This window comes from Anomaloglossus baeobatrachus, unplaced genomic scaffold (assembly GCF_048569485.1).
Source record: "Anomaloglossus baeobatrachus isolate aAnoBae1 unplaced genomic scaffold, aAnoBae1.hap1 Scaffold_3353, whole genome shotgun sequence".
Lineage (NCBI taxonomy): Eukaryota > Metazoa > Chordata > Amphibia > Anura > Aromobatidae > Anomaloglossus > Anomaloglossus baeobatrachus.
Window position 1 is genome coordinate 64,039 of NW_027442730.1, and position 19,364 is coordinate 83,402.

The window sequence follows — 19,364 nt, forward strand, 5'->3', positions numbered from 1 at the left end:
CAAATAGCAAACTCATCACCACTCAACCTGACCAACTCGGCTATGTCCCCGTGCTGCAGTTCTCTGTCTTATCTAGATCATTTGCAATTGAATGGAATAGATCCCTTTTGGACAAAGTGGATTCACCTGCTGCTGCAGTGACCACAGGTGTGATAACATCTAGAATTGGCATCTGGTGCGATCTCTCCGCTTCCACTCCAAAGAAAGTTACCTGTTTATTCCTATCATGCATTGGTTTTTGGGGTTTTCTTTGAGTAATGATGATCTCTTTAGTAGTCTGTTGGCGCCCTCTCCTGGAGGAATAGTTTGCTTGCTCTTGGACATTCTAAAAGAGAGGTCATGATAGACATTGAGCTTCTGAGCTCAATTGGGGACAGTCATGGGTGATGAATGTTTGCAACCTACTGCGAAGCCTCATACCGCAATATAAGGAACGTCAAATACTAAGAAAGGGCGGCCTATGAAAGAATTACTACTTTCAATAAGTACACTTAAACGGCTAATTGGGAATAGAAAAACTGTAAAAAGCCCTCTGAGAAAGCCCCCCTCTAACCTTTGATAGTAAGCTTTTCTGTAGTCTGCCTGTTGATGTATTTTCCGTTTGAACTGTGCACAACATGAAGAGACGGAACACTGGCGGCTTGTCACAATGCCCCCCGATGACATCACAATAGCGCTGCTGCCTAGAAAACAAGCTGCGCAGAAGAAGTTGTTCTTTGGGTGGGAGGGTGGGCTAGTGGAAGGAGGGGGCAATCTCTTTTTTTCCCGGGTGGTAGGGGGATGACAGGAGAAGGGAAGCGGGTGGTGAGAAAGGTACAGAGGGCAGGGTTTGGGGGCTGGGAAGGAAAGGGAAAAGATTAGGGTTTGGGGATGATGAAAGGGCTTTCTACGGGTAAGGATGGCAAAGGGTGGCAGTGACGGAAAGTCAGGCAACCTGTCCTGTCCGTCTTTTTGTATCGTGAATTGGAAAGACTGCAAGGGGGAGGGGAGTTGCTTGCGCCCTAAAGGAGGAGTTATTCAGATTCATTGCAGTGGGCGGCGGCTGCAAAACGCACCATTCTTCTTGTTTTGGCTCTGCAAAGCAGCCTTTTCAAGGGTTGGCTTGGGTGACAAAATGTCTTGTGTAGGCGTGGGTTTGTCTCCCTCTCGCTCTCTCTCCCTAAGATGTGTCCGGCATAGGCCAGGGTGCCACTCGAGGCCCAAACCAATTCTGGTTATCGCTTCTCGGCCTTTTGGCTAAGATCAAGTGTAGTATCTGTTCTTATCAGTTTAATATCTGATACGTCCCCTATCTGGGGACCATATATTAAATGGATTTTTAGAACAGGGAGATGGAAAAAGAGCTTGCTCTGTCCACTCCACGCATTGACCTGGTATTGCAGTACCTCCAGGAACGGTGCACCCCTTCTTAACCCAGTTTCCAAAAGCAGAACTCAATTCACCTGATTCATATTAGCCCGATTTAATGAATTGGAAGAAAGCATACGTCTTCATATGCACCTCAATTTGGCCCATTCACTTTTCACACTTCCTCCTTTTGTTTTTTATCTTTCACACTTTTGACTTTCTTTATTCATCCAAATAGCAAACTCATCACCACTCAACCTGACCAACTCGGCTATGTCCCCGTGCTGCAGTTCTCTGTCTTATCTAGATCATTTGCAATTGAATGGAATAGATCCCTTTTGGACAAAGTGGATTCACCTGCTGCTGCAGTGACCACAGGTGTGATAACATCTAGAATTGGCATCTGGTGCGATCTCTCCGCTTCCACTCCAAAGAAAGTTACCTGTTTATTCCTATCATGCATTGGTTTTTGGGGTTTTCTTTGAGTAATGATGATCTCTTTAGTAGTCTGTTGGCGCCCTCTCCTGGAGGAATAGTTTGCTTGCTCTTGGACATTCTAAAAGAGAGGTCATGATAGACATTGAGCTTCTGAGCTCAATTGGGGACAGTCATGGGTGATGAATGTTTGCAACCTACTGCGAAGCCTCATACCGCAATATAAGGAACGTCAAATACTAAGAAAGGGCGGCCTATGAAAGAATTACTACTTTCAATAAGTACACTTAAACGGCTAATTGGGAATAGAAAAACTGTAAAAAGCCCTCTGAGAAAGCCCCCCTCTAACCTTTGATAGTAAGCTTTTCTGTAGTCTGCCTGTTGATGTATTTTCCGTTTGAACTGTGCACAACATGAAGAGACGGAACACTGGCGGCTTGTCACAATGCCCCCCGATGACATCACAATAGCGCTGCTGCCTAGAAAACAAGCTGCGCAGAAGAAGTTGTTCTTTGGGTGGGAGGGTGGGCTAGTGGAAGGAGGGGGCAATCTCTTTTTTTCCCGGGTGGTAGGGGGATGACAGGAGAAGGGAAGCGGGTGGTGAGAAAGGTACAGAGGGCAGGGTTTGGGGGCTGGGAAGGAAAGGGAAAAGATTAGGGTTTGGGGATGATGAAAGGGCTTTCTACGGGTAAGGATGGCAAAGGGTGGCAGTGACGGAAAGTCAGGCAACCTGTCCTGTCCGTCTTTTTGTATCGTGAATTGGAAAGACTGCAAGGGGGAGGGGAGTTGCTTGCGCCCTAAAGGAGGAGTTATTCAGATTCATTGCAGTGGGCGGCGGCTGCAAAACGCACCATTCTTCTTGTTTTGGCTCTGCAAAGCAGCCTTTTCAAGGGTTGGCTTGGGTGACAAAATGTCTTGTGTAGGCGTGGGTTTGTCTCCCTCTCGCTCTCTCTCCCTAAGATGTGTCCGGCATAGGCCAGGGTGCCACTCGAGGCCCAAACCAATTCTGGTTATCGCTTCTCGGCCTTTTGGCTAAGATCAAGTGTAGTATCTGTTCTTATCAGTTTAATATCTGATACGTCCCCTATCTGGGGACCATATATTAAATGGATTTTTAGAACAGGGAGATGGAAAAAGAGCTTGCTCTGTCCACTCCACGCATTGACCTGGTATTGCAGTACCTCCAGGAACGGTGCACCCCTTCTTAACCCAGTTTCCAAAAGCAGAACTCAATTCACCTGATTCATATTAGCCCGATTTAATGAATTGGAAGAAAGCATACGTCTTCATATGCACCTCAATTTGGCCCATTCACTTTTCACACTTCCTCCTTTTGTTTTTTATCTTTCACACTTTTGACTTTCTTTATTCATCCAAATAGCAAACTCATCACCACTCAACCTGACCAACTCGGCTATGTCCCCGTGCTGCAGTTCTCTGTCTTATCTAGATCATTTGCAATTGAATGGAATAGATCCCTTTTGGACAAAGTGGATTCACCTGCTGCTGCAGTGACCACAGGTGTGATAACATCTAGAATTGGCATCTGGTGCGATCTCTCCGCTTCCACTCCAAAGAAAGTTACCTGTTTATTCCTATCATGCATTGGTTTTTGGGGTTTTCTTTGAGTAATGATGATCTCTTTAGTAGTCTGTTGGTGCCCTCTCCTGGAGGAATAGTTTGCTTGCTCTTGGACATTCTAAAAGAGAGGTCATGATAGACATTGAGCTTCTGAGCTCAATTGGGGACAGTCATGGGTGATGAATGTTTGCAACCTACTGCGAAGCCTCATACCGCAATATAAGGAACGTCAAATACTAAGAAAGGGCGGCCTATGAAAGAATTACTACTTTCAATAAGTACACTTAAACGGCTAATTGGGAATAGAAAAACTGTAAAAAGCCCTCTGAGAAAGCCCCCCTCTAACCTTTGATAGTAAGCTTTTCTGTAGTCTGCCTGTTGATGTATTTTCCGTTTGAACTGTGCACAACATGAAGAGACGGAACACTGGCGGCTTGTCACAATGCCCCCCGATGACATCACAATAGCGCTGCTGCCTAGAAAACAAGCTGCGCAGAAGAAGTTGTTCTTTGGGTGGGAGGGTGGGCTAGTGGAAGGAGGGGGCAATCTCTTTTTTTCCCGGGTGGTAGGGGGATGACAGGAGAAGGGAAGCGGGTGGTGAGAAAGGTACAGAGGGCAGGGTTTGGGGGCTGGGAAGGAAAGGGAAAAGATTAGGGTTTGGGGATGATGAAAGGGCTTTCTACGGGTAAGGATGGCAAAGGGTGGCAGTGACGGAAAGTCAGGCAACCTGTCCTGTCCGTCTTTTTGTATCGTGAATTGGAAAGACTGCAAGGGGGAGGGGAGTTGCTTGCGCCCTAAAGGAGGAGTTATTCAGATTCATTGCAGTGGGCGGCGGCTGCAAAACGCACCATTCTTCTTGTTTTGGCTCTGCAAAGCAGCCTTTTCAAGGGTTGGCTTGGGTGACAAAATGTCTTGTGTAGGCGTGGGTTTGTCTCCCTCTCGCTCTCTCTCCCTAAGATGTGTCCGGCATAGGCCAGGGTGCCACTCGAGGCCCAAACCAATTCTGGTTATCGCTTCTCGGCCTTTTGGCTAAGATCAAGTGTAGTATCTGTTCTTATCAGTTTAATATCTGATACGTCCCCTATCTGGGGACCATATATTAAATGGATTTTTAGAACAGGGAGATGGAAAAAGAGCTTGCTCTGTCCACTCCACGCATTGACCTGGTATTGCAGTACCTCCAGGAACGGTGCACCCCTTCTTAACCCAGTTTCCAAAAGCAGAACTCAATTCACCTGATTCATATTAGCCCGATTTAATGAATTGGAAGAAAGCATACGTCTTCATATGCACCTCAATTTGGCCCATTCACTTTTCACACTTCCTCCTTTTGTTTTTTATCTTTCACACTTTTGACTTTCTTTATTCATCCAAATAGCAAACTCATCACCACTCAACCTGACCAACTCGGCTATGTCCCCGTGCTGCAGTTCTCTGTCTTATCTAGATCATTTGCAATTGAATGGAATAGATCCCTTTTGGACAAAGTGGATTCACCTGCTGCTGCAGTGACCACAGGTGTGATAACATCTAGAATTGGCATCTGGTGCGATCTCTCCGCTTCCACTCCAAAGAAAGTTACCTGTTTATTCCTATCATGCATTGGTTTTTGGGGTTTTCTTTGAGTAATGATGATCTCTTTAGTAGTCTGTTGGCGCCCTCTCCTGGAGGAATAGTTTGCTTGCTCTTGGACATTCTAAAAGAGAGGTCATGATAGACATTGAGCTTCTGAGCTCAATTGGGGACAGTCATGGGTGATGAATGTTTGCAACCTACTGCGAAGCCTCATACCGCAATATAAGGAACGTCAAATACTAAGAAAGGGCGGCCTATGAAAGAATTACTACTTTCAATAAGTACACTTAAACGGCTAATTGGGAATAGAAAAACTGTAAAAAGCCCTCTGAGAAAGCCCCCCTCTAACCTTTGATAGTAAGCTTTTCTGTAGTCTGCCTGTTGATGTATTTTCCGTTTGAACTGTGCACAACATGAAGAGACGGAACACTGGCGGCTTGTCACAATGCCCCCCGATGACATCACAATAGCGCTGCTGCCTAGAAAACAAGCTGCGCAGAAGAAGTTGTTCTTTGGGTGGGAGGGTGGGCTAGTGGAAGGAGGGGGCAATCTCTTTTTTTCCCGGGTGGTAGGGGGATGACAGGAGAAGGGAAGCGGGTGGTGAGAAAGGTACAGAGGGCAGGGTTTGGGGGCTGGGAAGGAAAGGGAAAAGATTAGGGTTTGGGGATGATGAAAGGGCTTTCTACGGGTAAGGATGGCAAAGGGTGGCAGTGACGGAAAGTCAGGCAACCTGTCCTGTCCGTCTTTTTGTATCGTGAATTGGAAAGACTGCAAGGGGGAGGGGAGTTGCTTGCGCCCTAAAGGAGGAGTTATTCAGATTCATTGCAGTGGGCGGCGGCTGCAAAACGCACCATTCTTCTTGTTTTGGCTCTGCAAAGCAGCCTTTTCAAGGGTTGGCTTGGGTGACAAAATGTCTTGTGTAGGCGTGGGTTTGTCTCCCTCTCGCTCTCTCTCCCTAAGATGTGTCCGGCATAGGCCAGGGTGCCACTCGAGGCCCAAACCAATTCTGGTTATCGCTTCTCGGCCTTTTGGCTAAGATCAAGTGTAGTATCTGTTCTTATCAGTTTAATATCTGATACGTCCCCTATCTGGGGACCATATATTAAATGGATTTTTAGAACAGGGAGATGGAAAAAGAGCTTGCTCTGTCCACTCCACGCATTGACCTGGTATTGCAGTACCTCCAGGAACGGTGCACCCCTTCTTAACCCAGTTTCCAAAAGCAGAACTCAATTCACCTGATTCATATTAGCCCGATTTAATGAATTGGAAGAAAGCATACGTCTTCATATGCACCTCAATTTGGCCCATTCACTTTTCACACTTCCTCCTTTTGTTTTTTATCTTTCACACTTTTGACTTTCTTTATTCATCCAAATAGCAAACTCATCACCACTCAACCTGACCAACTCGGCTATGTCCCCGTGCTGCAGTTCTCTGTCTTATCTAGATCATTTGCAATTGAATGGAATAGATCCCTTTTGGACAAAGTGGATTCACCTGCTGCTGCAGTGACCACAGGTGTGATAACATCTAGAATTGGCATCTGGTGCGATCTCTCCGCTTCCACTCCAAAGAAAGTTACCTGTTTATTCCTATCATGCATTGGTTTTTGGGGTTTTCTTTGAGTAATGATGATCTCTTTAGTAGTCTGTTGGCGCCCTCTCCTGGAGGAATAGTTTGCTTGCTCTTGGACATTCTAAAAGAGAGGTCATGATAGACATTGAGCTTCTGAGCTCAATTGGGGACAGTCATGGGTGATGAATGTTTGCAACCTACTGCGAAGCCTCATACCGCAATATAAGGAACGTCAAATACTAAGAAAGGGCGGCCTATGAAAGAATTACTACTTTCAATAAGTACACTTAAACGGCTAATTGGGAATAGAAAAACTGTAAAAAGCCCTCTGAGAAAGCCCCCCTCTAACCTTTGATAGTAAGCTTTTCTGTAGTCTGCCTGTTGATGTATTTTCCGTTTGAACTGTGCACAACATGAAGAGACGGAACACTGGCGGCTTGTCACAATGCCCCCCGATGACATCACAATAGCGCTGCTGCCTAGAAAACAAGCTGCGCAGAAGAAGTTGTTCTTTGGGTGGGAGGGTGGGCTAGTGGAAGGAGGGGGCAATCTCTTTTTTTCCCGGGTGGTAGGGGGATGACAGGAGAAGGGAAGCGGGTGGTGAGAAAGGTACAGAGGGCAGGGTTTGGGGGCTGGGAAGGAAAGGGAAAAGATTAGGGTTTGGGGATGATGAAAGGGCTTTCTACGGGTAAGGATGGCAAAGGGTGGCAGTGACGGAAAGTCAGGCAACCTGTCCTGTCCGTCTTTTTGTATCGTGAATTGGAAAGACTGCAAGGGGGAGGGGAGTTGCTTGCGCCCTAAAGGAGGAGTTATTCAGATTCATTGCAGTGGGCGGCGGCTGCAAAACGCACCATTCTTCTTGTTTTGGCTCTGCAAAGCAGCCTTTTCAAGGGTTGGCTTGGGTGACAAAATGTCTTGTGTAGGCGTGGGTTTGTCTCCCTCTCGCTCTCTCTCCCTAAGATGTGTCCGGCATAGGCCAGGGTGCCACTCGAGGCCCAAACCAATTCTGGTTATCGCTTCTCGGCCTTTTGGCTAAGATCAAGTGTAGTATCTGTTCTTATCAGTTTAATATCTGATACGTCCCCTATCTGGGGACCATATATTAAATGGATTTTTAGAACAGGGAGATGGAAAAAGAGCTTGCTCTGTCCACTCCACGCATTGACCTGGTATTGCAGTACCTCCAGGAACGGTGCACCCCTTCTTAACCCAGTTTCCAAAAGCAGAACTCAATTCACCTGATTCATATTAGCCCGATTTAATGAATTGGAAGAAAGCATACGTCTTCATATGCACCTCAATTTGGCCCATTCACTTTTCACACTTCCTCCTTTTGTTTTTTATCTTTCACACTTTTGACTTTCTTTATTCATCCAAATAGCAAACTCATCACCACTCAACCTGACCAACTCGGCTATGTCCCCGTGCTGCAGTTCTCTGTCTTATCTAGATCATTTGCAATTGAATGGAATAGATCCCTTTTGGACAAAGTGGATTCACCTGCTGCTGCAGTGACCACAGGTGTGATAACATCTAGAATTGGCATCTGGTGCGATCTCTCCGCTTCCACTCCAAAGAAAGTTACCTGTTTATTCCTATCATGCATTGGTTTTTGGGGTTTTCTTTGAGTAATGATGATCTCTTTAGTAGTCTGTTGGCGCCCTCTCCTGGAGGAATAGTTTGCTTGCTCTTGGACATTCTAAAAGAGAGGTCATGATAGACATTGAGCTTCTGAGCTCAATTGGGGACAGTCATGGGTGATGAATGTTTGCAACCTACTGCGAAGCCTCATACCGCAATATAAGGAACGTCAAATACTAAGAAAGGGCGGCCTATGAAAGAATTACTACTTTCAATAAGTACACTTAAACGGCTAATTGGGAATAGAAAAACTGTAAAAAGCCCTCTGAGAAAGCCCCCCTCTAACCTTTGATAGTAAGCTTTTCTGTAGTCTGCCTGTTGATGTATTTTCCGTTTGAACTGTGCACAACATGAAGAGACGGAACACTGGCGGCTTGTCACAATGCCCCCCGATGACATCACAATAGCGCTGCTGCCTAGAAAACAAGCTGCGCAGAAGAAGTTGTTCTTTGGGTGGGAGGGTGGGCTAGTGGAAGGAGGGGGCAATCTCTTTTTTTCCCGGGTGGTAGGGGGATGACAGGAGAAGGGAAGCGGGTGGTGAGAAAGGTACAGAGGGCAGGGTTTGGGGGCTGGGAAGGAAAGGGAAAAGATTAGGGTTTGGGGATGATGAAAGGGCTTTCTACGGGTAAGGATGGCAAAGGGTGGCAGTGACGGAAAGTCAGGCAACCTGTCCTGTCCGTCTTTTTGTATCGTGAATTGGAAAGACTGCAAGGGGGAGGGGAGTTGCTTGCGCCCTAAAGGAGGAGTTATTCAGATTCATTGCAGTGGGCGGCGGCTGCAAAACGCACCATTCTTCTTGTTTTGGCTCTGCAAAGCAGCCTTTTCAAGGGTTGGCTTGGGTGACAAAATGTCTTGTGTAGGCGTGGGTTTGTCTCCCTCTCGCTCTCTCTCCCTAAGATGTGTCCGGCATAGGCCAGGGTGCCACTCGAGGCCCAAACCAATTCTGGTTATCGCTTCTCGGCCTTTTGGCTAAGATCAAGTGTAGTATCTGTTCTTATCAGTTTAATATCTGATACGTCCCCTATCTGGGGACCATATATTAAATGGATTTTTAGAACAGGGAGATGGAAAAAGAGCTTGCTCTGTCCACTCCACGCATTGACCTGGTATTGCAGTACCTCCAGGAACGGTGCACCCCTTCTTAACCCAGTTTCCAAAAGCAGAACTCAATTCACCTGATTCATATTAGCCCGATTTAATGAATTGGAAGAAAGCATACGTCTTCATATGCACCTCAATTTGGCCCATTCACTTTTCACACTTCCTCCTTTTGTTTTTTATCTTTCACACTTTTGACTTTCTTTATTCATCCAAATAGCAAACTCATCACCACTCAACCTGACCAACTCGGCTATGTCCCCGTGCTGCAGTTCTCTGTCTTATCTAGATCATTTGCAATTGAATGGAATAGATCCCTTTTGGACAAAGTGGATTCACCTGCTGCTGCAGTGACCACAGGTGTGATAACATCTAGAATTGGCATCTGGTGCGATCTCTCCGCTTCCACTCCAAAGAAAGTTACCTGTTTATTCCTATCATGCATTGGTTTTTGGGGTTTTCTTTGAGTAATGATGATCTCTTTAGTAGTCTGTTGGCGCCCTCTCCTGGAGGAATAGTTTGCTTGCTCTTGGACATTCTAAAAGAGAGGTCATGATAGACATTGAGCTTCTGAGCTCAATTGGGGACAGTCATGGGTGATGAATGTTTGCAACCTACTGCGAAGCCTCATACCGCAATATAAGGAACGTCAAATACTAAGAAAGGGCGGCCTATGAAAGAATTACTACTTTCAATAAGTACACTTAAACGGCTAATTGGGAATAGAAAAACTGTAAAAAGCCCTCTGAGAAAGCCCCCCTCTAACCTTTGATAGTAAGCTTTTCTGTAGTCTGCCTGTTGATGTATTTTCCGTTTGAACTGTGCACAACATGAAGAGACGGAACACTGGCGGCTTGTCACAATGCCCCCCGATGACATCACAATAGCGCTGCTGCCTAGAAAACAAGCTGCGCAGAAGAAGTTGTTCTTTGGGTGGGAGGGTGGGCTAGTGGAAGGAGGGGGCAATCTCTTTTTTTCCCGGGTGGTAGGGGGATGACAGGAGAAGGGAAGCGGGTGGTGAGAAAGGTACAGAGGGCAGGGTTTGGGGGCTGGGAAGGAAAGGGAAAAGATTAGGGTTTGGGGATGATGAAAGGGCTTTCTACGGGTAAGGATGGCAAAGGGTGGCAGTGACGGAAAGTCAGGCAACCTGTCCTGTCCGTCTTTTTGTATCGTGAATTGGAAAGACTGCAAGGGGGAGGGGAGTTGCTTGCGCCCTAAAGGAGGAGTTATTCAGATTCATTGCAGTGGGCGGCGGCTGCAAAACGCACCATTCTTCTTGTTTTGGCTCTGCAAAGCAGCCTTTTCAAGGGTTGGCTTGGGTGACAAAATGTCTTGTGTAGGCGTGGGTTTGTCTCCCTCTCGCTCTCTCTCCCTAAGATGTGTCCGGCATAGGCCAGGGTGCCACTCGAGGCCCAAACCAATTCTGGTTATCGCTTCTCGGCCTTTTGGCTAAGATCAAGTGTAGTATCTGTTCTTATCAGTTTAATATCTGATACGTCCCCTATCTGGGGACCATATATTAAATGGATTTTTAGAACAGGGAGATGGAAAAAGAGCTTGCTCTGTCCACTCCACGCATTGACCTGGTATTGCAGTACCTCCAGGAACGGTGCACCCCTTCTTAACCCAGTTTCCAAAAGCAGAACTCAATTCACCTGATTCATATTAGCCCGATTTAATGAATTGGAAGAAAGCATACGTCTTCATATGCACCTCAATTTGGCCCATTCACTTTTCACACTTCCTCCTTTTGTTTTTTATCTTTCACACTTTTGACTTTCTTTATTCATCCAAATAGCAAACTCATCACCACTCAACCTGACCAACTCGGCTATGTCCCCGTGCTGCAGTTCTCTGTCTTATCTAGATCATTTGCAATTGAATGGAATAGATCCCTTTTGGACAAAGTGGATTCACCTGCTGCTGCAGTGACCACAGGTGTGATAACATCTAGAATTGGCATCTGGTGCGATCTCTCCGCTTCCACTCCAAAGAAAGTTACCTGTTTATTCCTATCATGCATTGGTTTTTGGGGTTTTCTTTGAGTAATGATGATCTCTTTAGTAGTCTGTTGGCGCCCTCTCCTGGAGGAATAGTTTGCTTGCTCTTGGACATTCTAAAAGAGAGGTCATGATAGACATTGAGCTTCTGAGCTCAATTGGGGACAGTCATGGGTGATGAATGTTTGCAACCTACTGCGAAGCCTCATACCGCAATATAAGGAACGTCAAATACTAAGAAAGGGCGGCCTATGAAAGAATTACTACTTTCAATAAGTACACTTAAACGGCTAATTGGGAATAGAAAAACTGTAAAAAGCCCTCTGAGAAAGCCCCCCTCTAACCTTTGATAGTAAGCTTTTCTGTAGTCTGCCTGTTGATGTATTTTCCGTTTGAACTGTGCACAACATGAAGAGACGGAACACTGGCGGCTTGTCACAATGCCCCCCGATGACATCACAATAGCGCTGCTGCCTAGAAAACAAGCTGCGCAGAAGAAGTTGTTCTTTGGGTGGGAGGGTGGGCTAGTGGAAGGAGGGGGCAATCTCTTTTTTTCCCGGGTGGTAGGGGGATGACAGGAGAAGGGAAGCGGGTGGTGAGAAAGGTACAGAGGGCAGGGTTTGGGGGCTGGGAAGGAAAGGGAAAAGATTAGGGTTTGGGGATGATGAAAGGGCTTTCTACGGGTAAGGATGGCAAAGGGTGGCAGTGACGGAAAGTCAGGCAACCTGTCCTGTCCGTCTTTTTGTATCGTGAATTGGAAAGACTGCAAGGGGGAGGGGAGTTGCTTGCGCCCTAAAGGAGGAGTTATTCAGATTCATTGCAGTGGGCGGCGGCTGCAAAACGCACCATTCTTCTTGTTTTGGCTCTGCAAAGCAGCCTTTTCAAGGGTTGGCTTGGGTGACAAAATGTCTTGTGTAGGCGTGGGTTTGTCTCCCTCTCGCTCTCTCTCCCTAAGATGTGTCCGGCATAGGCCAGGGTGCCACTCGAGGCCCAAACCAATTCTGGTTATCGCTTCTCGGCCTTTTGGCTAAGATCAAGTGTAGTATCTGTTCTTATCAGTTTAATATCTGATACGTCCCCTATCTGGGGACCATATATTAAATGGATTTTTAGAACAGGGAGATGGAAAAAGAGCTTGCTCTGTCCACTCCACGCATTGACCTGGTATTGCAGTACCTCCAGGAACGGTGCACCCCTTCTTAACCCAGTTTCCAAAAGCAGAACTCAATTCACCTGATTCATATTAGCCCGATTTAATGAATTGGAAGAAAGCATACGTCTTCATATGCACCTCAATTTGGCCCATTCACTTTTCACACTTCCTCCTTTTGTTTTTTATCTTTCACACTTTTGACTTTCTTTATTCATCCAAATAGCAAACTCATCACCACTCAACCTGACCAACTCGGCTATGTCCCCGTGCTGCAGTTCTCTGTCTTATCTAGATCATTTGCAATTGAATGGAATAGATCCCTTTTGGACAAAGTGGATTCACCTGCTGCTGCAGTGACCACAGGTGTGATAACATCTAGAATTGGCATCTGGTGCGATCTCTCCGCTTCCACTCCAAAGAAAGTTACCTGTTTATTCCTATCATGCATTGGTTTTTGGGGTTTTCTTTGAGTAATGATGATCTCTTTAGTAGTCTGTTGGCGCCCTCTCCTGGAGGAATAGTTTGCTTGCTCTTGGACATTCTAAAAGAGAGGTCATGATAGACATTGAGCTTCTGAGCTCAATTGGGGACAGTCATGGGTGATGAATGTTTGCAACCTACTGCGAAGCCTCATACCGCAATATAAGGAACGTCAAATACTAAGAAAGGGCGGCCTATGAAAGAATTACTACTTTCAATAAGTACACTTAAACGGCTAATTGGGAATAGAAAAACTGTAAAAAGCCCTCTGAGAAAGCCCCCCTCTAACCTTTGATAGTAAGCTTTTCTGTAGTCTGCCTGTTGATGTATTTTCCGTTTGAACTGTGCACAACATGAAGAGACGGAACACTGGCGGCTTGTCACAATGCCCCCCGATGACATCACAATAGCGCTGCTGCCTAGAAAACAAGCTGCGCAGAAGAAGTTGTTCTTTGGGTGGGAGGGTGGGCTAGTGGAAGGAGGGGGCAATCTCTTTTTTTCCCGGGTGGTAGGGGGATGACAGGAGAAGGGAAGCGGGTGGTGAGAAAGGTACAGAGGGCAGGGTTTGGGGGCTGGGAAGGAAAGGGAAAAGATTAGGGTTTGGGGATGATGAAAGGGCTTTCTACGGGTAAGGATGGCAAAGGGTGGCAGTGACGGAAAGTCAGGCAACCTGTCCTGTCCGTCTTTTTGTATCGTGAATTGGAAAGACTGCAAGGGGGAGGGGAGTTGCTTGCGCCCTAAAGGAGGAGTTATTCAGATTCATTGCAGTGGGCGGCGGCTGCAAAACGCACCATTCTTCTTGTTTTGGCTCTGCAAAGCAGCCTTTTCAAGGGTTGGCTTGGGTGACAAAATGTCTTGTGTAGGCGTGGGTTTGTCTCCCTCTCGCTCTCTCTCCCTAAGATGTGTCCGGCATAGGCCAGGGTGCCACTCGAGGCCCAAACCAATTCTGGTTATCGCTTCTCGGCCTTTTGGCTAAGATCAAGTGTAGTATCTGTTCTTATCAGTTTAATATCTGATACGTCCCCTATCTGGGGACCATATATTAAATGGATTTTTAGAACAGGGAGATGGAAAAAGAGCTTGCTCTGTCCACTCCACGCATTGACCTGGTATTGCAGTACCTCCAGGAACGGTGCACCCCTTCTTAACCCAGTTTCCAAAAGCAGAACTCAATTCACCTGATTCATATTAGCCCGATTTAATGAATTGGAAGAAAGCATACGTCTTCATATGCACCTCAATTTGGCCCATTCACTTTTCACACTTCCTCCTTTTGTTTTTTATCTTTCACACTTTTGACTTTCTTTATTCATCCAAATAGCAAACTCATCACCACTCAACCTGACCAACTCGGCTATGTCCCCGTGCTGCAGTTCTCTGTCTTATCTAGATCATTTGCAATTGAATGGAATAGATCCCTTTTGGACAAAGTGGATTCACCTGCTGCTGCAGTGACCACAGGTGTGATAACATCTAGAATTGGCATCTGGTGCGATCTCTCCGCTTCCACTCCAAAGAAAGTTACCTGTTTATTCCTATCATGCATTGGTTTTTGGGGTTTTCTTTGAGTAATGATGATCTCTTTAGTAGTCTGTTGGCGCCCTCTCCTGGAGGAATAGTTTGCTTGCTCTTGGACATTCTAAAAGAGAGGTCATGATAGACATTGAGCTTCTGAGCTCAATTGGGGACAGTCATGGGTGATGAATGTTTGCAACCTACTGCGAAGCCTCATACCGCAATATAAGGAACGTCAAATACTAAGAAAGGGCGGCCTATGAAAGAATTACTACTTTCAATAAGTACACTTAAACGGCTAATTGGGAATAGAAAAACTGTAAAAAGCCCTCTGAGAAAGCCCCCCTCTAACCTTTGATAGTAAGCTTTTCTGTAGTCTGCCTGTTGATGTATTTTCCGTTTGAACTGTGCACAACATGAAGAGACGGAACACTGGCGGCTTGTCACAATGCCCCCCGATGACATCACAATAGCGCTGCTGCCTAGAAAACAAGCTGCGCAGAAGAAGTTGTTCTTTGGGTGGGAGGGTGGGCTAGTGGAAGGAGGGGGCAATCTCTTTTTTTCCCGGGTGGTAGGGGGATGACAGGAGAAGGGAAGCGCGGTGGTGAGAAAGGTACAGAGGGCAGGGTTTGGGGGCTGGGAAGGAAAGGGAAAAGATTAGGGTTTGGGGATGATGAAAGGGCTTTCTACGGGTAAGGATGGCAAAGGGTGGCAGTGACGGAAAGTCAGGCAACCTGTCCTGTCCGTCTTTTTGTATCGTGAATTGGAAAGACTGCAAGGGGGAGGGGAGTTGCTTGCGCCCTAAAGGAGGAGTTATTCAGATTCATTGCAGTGGGCGGCGGCTGCAAAACGCACCATTCTTCTTGTTTTGGCTCTGCAAAGCAGCCTTTTCAAGGGTTGGCTTGGGTGACAAAATGTCTTGTGTAGGCGTGGGTTTGTCTCCCTCTCGCTCTCTCTCCCTAAGATGTGTCCGGCATAGGCCAGGGTGCCACTCGAGGCCCAAACCAATTCTGGTTATCGCTTCTCGGCCTTTTGGCTAAGATCAAGTGTAGTATCTGTTCTTATCAGTTTAATATCTGATACGTCCCCTATCTGGGGACCATATATTAAATGGATTTTTAGAACAGGGAGATGGAAAAAGAGCTTGCTCTGTCCACTCCACGCATTGACCTGGTATTGCAGTACCTCCAGGAACGGTGCACCCCTTCTTAACCCAGTTTCCAAAAGCAGAACTCAATTCACCTGATTCATATTAGCCCGATTTAATGAATTGGAAGAAAGCATACGTCTTCATATGCACCTCAATTTGGCCCATTCACTTTTCACACTTCCTCCTTTTGTTTTTTATCTTTCACACTTTTGACTTTCTTTATTCATCCAAATAGCAAACTCATCACCACTCAACCTGACCAACTCGGCTATGTCCCCGTGCTGCAGTTCTCTGTCTTATCTAGATCATTTGCAATTGAATGGAATAGATCCCTTTTGGACAAAGTGGATTCACCTGCTGCTGCAGTGACCACAGGTGTGATAACATCTAGAATTGGCATCTGGTGCGATCTCTCCGCTTCCACTCCAAAGAAAGTTACCTGTTTATTCCTATCATGCATTGGTTTTTGGGGTTTTCTTTGAGTAATGATGATCTCTTTAGTAGTCTGTTGGCGCCCTCTCCTGGAGGAATAGTTTGCTTGCTCTTGGACATTCTAAAAGAGAGGTCATGATAGACATTGAGCTTCTGAGCTCAATTGGGGACAGTCATGGGTGATGAATGTTTGCAACCTACTGCGAAGCCTCATACCGCAATATAAGGAACGTCAAATACTAAGAAAGGGCGGCCTATGAAAGAATTACTACTTTCAATAAGTACACTTAAACGGCTAATTGGGAATAGAAAAACTGTAAAAAGCCCTCTGAGAAAGCCCCCCTCTAACCTTTGATAGTAAGCTTTTCTGTAGTCTGCCTGTTGATGTATTTTCCGTTTGAACTGTGCACAACATGAAGAGACGGAACACTGGCGGCTTGTCACAATGCCCCCCGATGACATCACAATAGCGCTGCTGCCTAGAAAACAAGCTGCGCAGAAGAAGTTGTTCTTTGGGTGGGAGGGTGGGCTAGTGGAAGGAGGGGGCAATCTCTTTTTTTCCCGGGTGGTAGGGGGATGACAGGAGAAGGGAAGCGGGTGGTGAGAAAGGTACAGAGGGCAGGGTTTGGGGGCTGGGAAGGAAAGGGAAAAGATTAGGGTTTGGGGATGATGAAAGGGCTTTCTACGGGTAAGGATGGCAAAGGGTGGCAGTGACGGAAAGTCAGGCAACCTGTCCTGTCCGTCTTTTTGTATCGTGAATTGGAAAGACTGCAAGGGGGAGGGGAGTTGCTTGCGCCCTAAAGGAGGAGTTATTCAGATTCATTGCAGTGGGCGGCGGCTGCAAAACGCACCATTCGCACCATTCTTCTTGTTTTGGCTCTGCAAAGCAGCCTTTTCAAGGGTTGGCTTGGGTGACAAAATGTCTTGTGTAGGCGTGGGTTTGTCTCCCTCTCGCTCTCTCTCCCTAAGATGTGTCCGGCATAGGCCAGGGTGCCACTCGAGGCCCAAACCAATTCTGGTTATCGCTTCTCGGCCTTTTGGCTAAGATCAAGTGTAGTATCTGTTCTTATCAGTTTAATATCTGATACGTCCCCTATCTGGGGACCATATATTAAATGGATTTTTAGAACAGGGAGATGGAAAAAGAGCTTGCTCTGTCCACTCCACGCATTGACCTGGTATTGCAGTACCTCCAGGAACGGTGCACCCCTTCTTAACCCAGTTTCCAAAAGCAGAACTCAATTCACCTGATTCATATTAGCCCGATTTAATGAATTGGAAGAAAGCATACGTCTTCATATGCACCTCAATTTGGCCCATTCACTTTTCACACTTCCTCCTTTTGTTTTTTATCTTTCACACTTTTGACTTTCTTTATTCATCCAAATAGCAAACTCATCACCACTCAACCTGACCAACTCGGCTATGTCCCCGTGCTGCAGTTCTCTGTCTTATCTAGATCATTTGCAATTGAATGGAATAGATCCCTTTTGGACAAAGTGGATTCACCTGCTGCTGCAGTGACCACAGGTGTGATAACATCTAGAATTGGCATCTGGTGCGATCTCTCCGCTTCCACTCCAAAGAAAGTTACCTGTTTATTCCTATCATGCATTGGTTTTTGGGGTTTTCTTTGAGTAATGATGATCTCTTTAGTAGTCTGTTGGCGCCCTCTCCTGGAGGAATAGTTTGCTTGCTCTTGGACATTCTAAAAGAGAGGTCATGATAGACATTGAGCTTCTGAGCTCAATTGGGGACAGTCATGGGTGATGAATGTTTGCAACCTACTGCGAAGCCTCATACCGCAATATAAGGAACGTCAAATACTAAGAAAGGGCGGCCTATGAAAGAATTACTACTTTCAATAAGTACACTTAAACGGCTAATTGGGAATAGAAAAACTGTAAAAAGCCCTCTGAGAAAGCCCCCCTCTAACCTTTGATAGTAAGCTTTTCTGTAGTCTGCCTGTTGATGTATTTTCCGTTTGAACTGTGCACAACATGAAGAGACGGAACACTGGCGGCTTGTCACAATGCCCCCCGATGACAATCACAATAGCGCTGCTGCCTAGAAAACAAGCTGCGCAGAAGAAGTTGTTCTTTGGGTGGGAGGGTGGGCTAGTGGAAGGAGGGGGCAATCTCTTTTTTTCCCGGGTGGTAGGGGGATGACAGGAGAAGGGGAAGCGGGGTGGTGAGAAAGGTACAGAGGGCAGGGTTTGGGGGCTGGGAAGGAAAGGGAAAAGATTAGGGTTTGGGGATGATGATGAAGGGCTTTCTACGGGTAAGGATGGCAAAGGGTGGCAGTGACGGAAAGTCAGGCAACCTGTCCTGTCCGTCTTTTTGTATCGTGAATTGGAAAGACTGCAAGGGGGGAGGGGAGTTGCTTGCGCCCTAAAGGAGGAGTTATTCAGATTCATTGCAGTGGGCGGCGGCTGCAAAACGCACCATTCTTCTTGTTTTGGCTCTGCAAAGCAGCCTTTTCAAGGGTTGGCTTGGGTGACAAAATGTCTTGTGTAGGCGTGGGTTTGTCTCCCTCTCGCTCTCTCTCCCTAAGATGTGTCCGGCATAGGCCAGGGTGCCACTCGAGGCCCAAACCAATTCTGGTTATCGCTTCTCGGCCTTTTGGCTAAGATCAAGTGTAGTATCTGTTCTTATCAGTTTAATATCTGATACGTCCCCTATCTGGGGACCATATATTAAATGGATTTTTAGAACAGGGAGATGGAAAAAGAGCTTGCTCTGTCCACTCCACGCATTGACCTGGTATTGCAGTACCTCCAGGAACGGTGCACCCCTTCTTAACCCAGTTTCCAAAAGCAGAACTCAATTCACCTGATTCATATTAGCCCGATTTAATGAATTGGAAGAAAGCATACGTCTTCATATGCACCTCAATTTGGCCCATTCACTTTTCACACTTCTCCTTTTGTTTTTTATCTTTCACACTTTTGACTTTCTTTATTCATCCAAATAGCAAACTCATCACCTCTCAACCTGACCAACTCGGCTATGTCCCCGTTGCTGCAGTTCTCTGTCTTATCTAGATCATTTGCAATTGAATGGAATAGATCCCTTTTGGACAAAGTGGATTCACCTGCTGCTGCAGTGACCACAGGTGTGATAACATCTAGAATTGGCATCTGGTGCGATCTCTCCGCTTCCACTCCAAAGAAAGTTACCTGTTTATTCCTATCATGCATTGGTTTTTGGGTTTTCTTTGAGTAATGATGATCTCTTTAGTAGTCTGTTGGGCGCCCTCTCCTGGAGGAATAGTTTGCTTGCTCTTGGACATTCTAAAAGAGAGGTCATGATAGACATTGAGCTTCTGAGCTCAATTGGGGACAGTCATGGGTGATGAATGTTTGCAACCTACTGCGAAG

General features: G+C 46.3%; 12 non-coding genes across 12 annotated transcripts; all 12 read left to right on the forward strand.

Moving 5' to 3' along the window:
* The first annotated feature begins 1,216 nt into the window (after positions 1–1,216).
* LOC142271177 (U2 spliceosomal RNA) lies at positions 1,217–1,407 on the forward strand. The gene has a single exon (XR_012736340.1). It is a non-coding gene; the product is annotated as a U2 spliceosomal RNA (small nuclear RNA).
* A 1,387-nt stretch (positions 1,408–2,794) lies between these two features.
* Positions 2,795–2,985, forward strand: LOC142271179 (U2 spliceosomal RNA). The gene has a single exon (XR_012736341.1). It is a non-coding gene; the product is annotated as a U2 spliceosomal RNA (small nuclear RNA).
* Positions 2,986–4,372: 1,387 nt separating this feature from the next.
* LOC142271180 (U2 spliceosomal RNA) lies at positions 4,373–4,563 on the forward strand. The gene has a single exon (XR_012736342.1). It is a non-coding gene; the product is annotated as a U2 spliceosomal RNA (small nuclear RNA).
* Positions 4,564–5,950: 1,387 nt separating this feature from the next.
* LOC142271181 (U2 spliceosomal RNA) lies at positions 5,951–6,141 on the forward strand. Its single transcript, XR_012736343.1, has one exon. It is a non-coding gene; the product is annotated as a U2 spliceosomal RNA (small nuclear RNA).
* Positions 6,142–7,528: 1,387 nt separating this feature from the next.
* Positions 7,529–7,719, forward strand: LOC142271182 (U2 spliceosomal RNA). The gene has a single exon (XR_012736344.1). It is a non-coding gene; the product is annotated as a U2 spliceosomal RNA (small nuclear RNA).
* Positions 7,720–9,106: 1,387 nt separating this feature from the next.
* Positions 9,107–9,297, forward strand: LOC142271183 (U2 spliceosomal RNA). The gene has a single exon (XR_012736345.1). It is a non-coding gene; the product is annotated as a U2 spliceosomal RNA (small nuclear RNA).
* Positions 9,298–10,684: 1,387 nt separating this feature from the next.
* LOC142271184 (U2 spliceosomal RNA) lies at positions 10,685–10,875 on the forward strand. Its single transcript, XR_012736346.1, has one exon. It is a non-coding gene; the product is annotated as a U2 spliceosomal RNA (small nuclear RNA).
* A 1,387-nt stretch (positions 10,876–12,262) lies between these two features.
* Positions 12,263–12,453, forward strand: LOC142271185 (U2 spliceosomal RNA). The gene has a single exon (XR_012736347.1). It is a non-coding gene; the product is annotated as a U2 spliceosomal RNA (small nuclear RNA).
* A 1,387-nt stretch (positions 12,454–13,840) lies between these two features.
* On the forward strand, positions 13,841–14,031 carry LOC142271187 (U2 spliceosomal RNA). Its single transcript, XR_012736349.1, has one exon. It is a non-coding gene; the product is annotated as a U2 spliceosomal RNA (small nuclear RNA).
* A 1,388-nt stretch (positions 14,032–15,419) lies between these two features.
* LOC142271188 (U2 spliceosomal RNA) lies at positions 15,420–15,610 on the forward strand. Its single transcript, XR_012736350.1, has one exon. It is a non-coding gene; the product is annotated as a U2 spliceosomal RNA (small nuclear RNA).
* A 1,396-nt stretch (positions 15,611–17,006) lies between these two features.
* On the forward strand, positions 17,007–17,197 carry LOC142271190 (U2 spliceosomal RNA). The gene has a single exon (XR_012736351.1). It is a non-coding gene; the product is annotated as a U2 spliceosomal RNA (small nuclear RNA).
* A 1,393-nt stretch (positions 17,198–18,590) lies between these two features.
* On the forward strand, positions 18,591–18,781 carry LOC142271191 (U2 spliceosomal RNA). The gene has a single exon (XR_012736352.1). It is a non-coding gene; the product is annotated as a U2 spliceosomal RNA (small nuclear RNA).
* Positions 18,782–19,364: the final 583 nt, after the last annotated feature.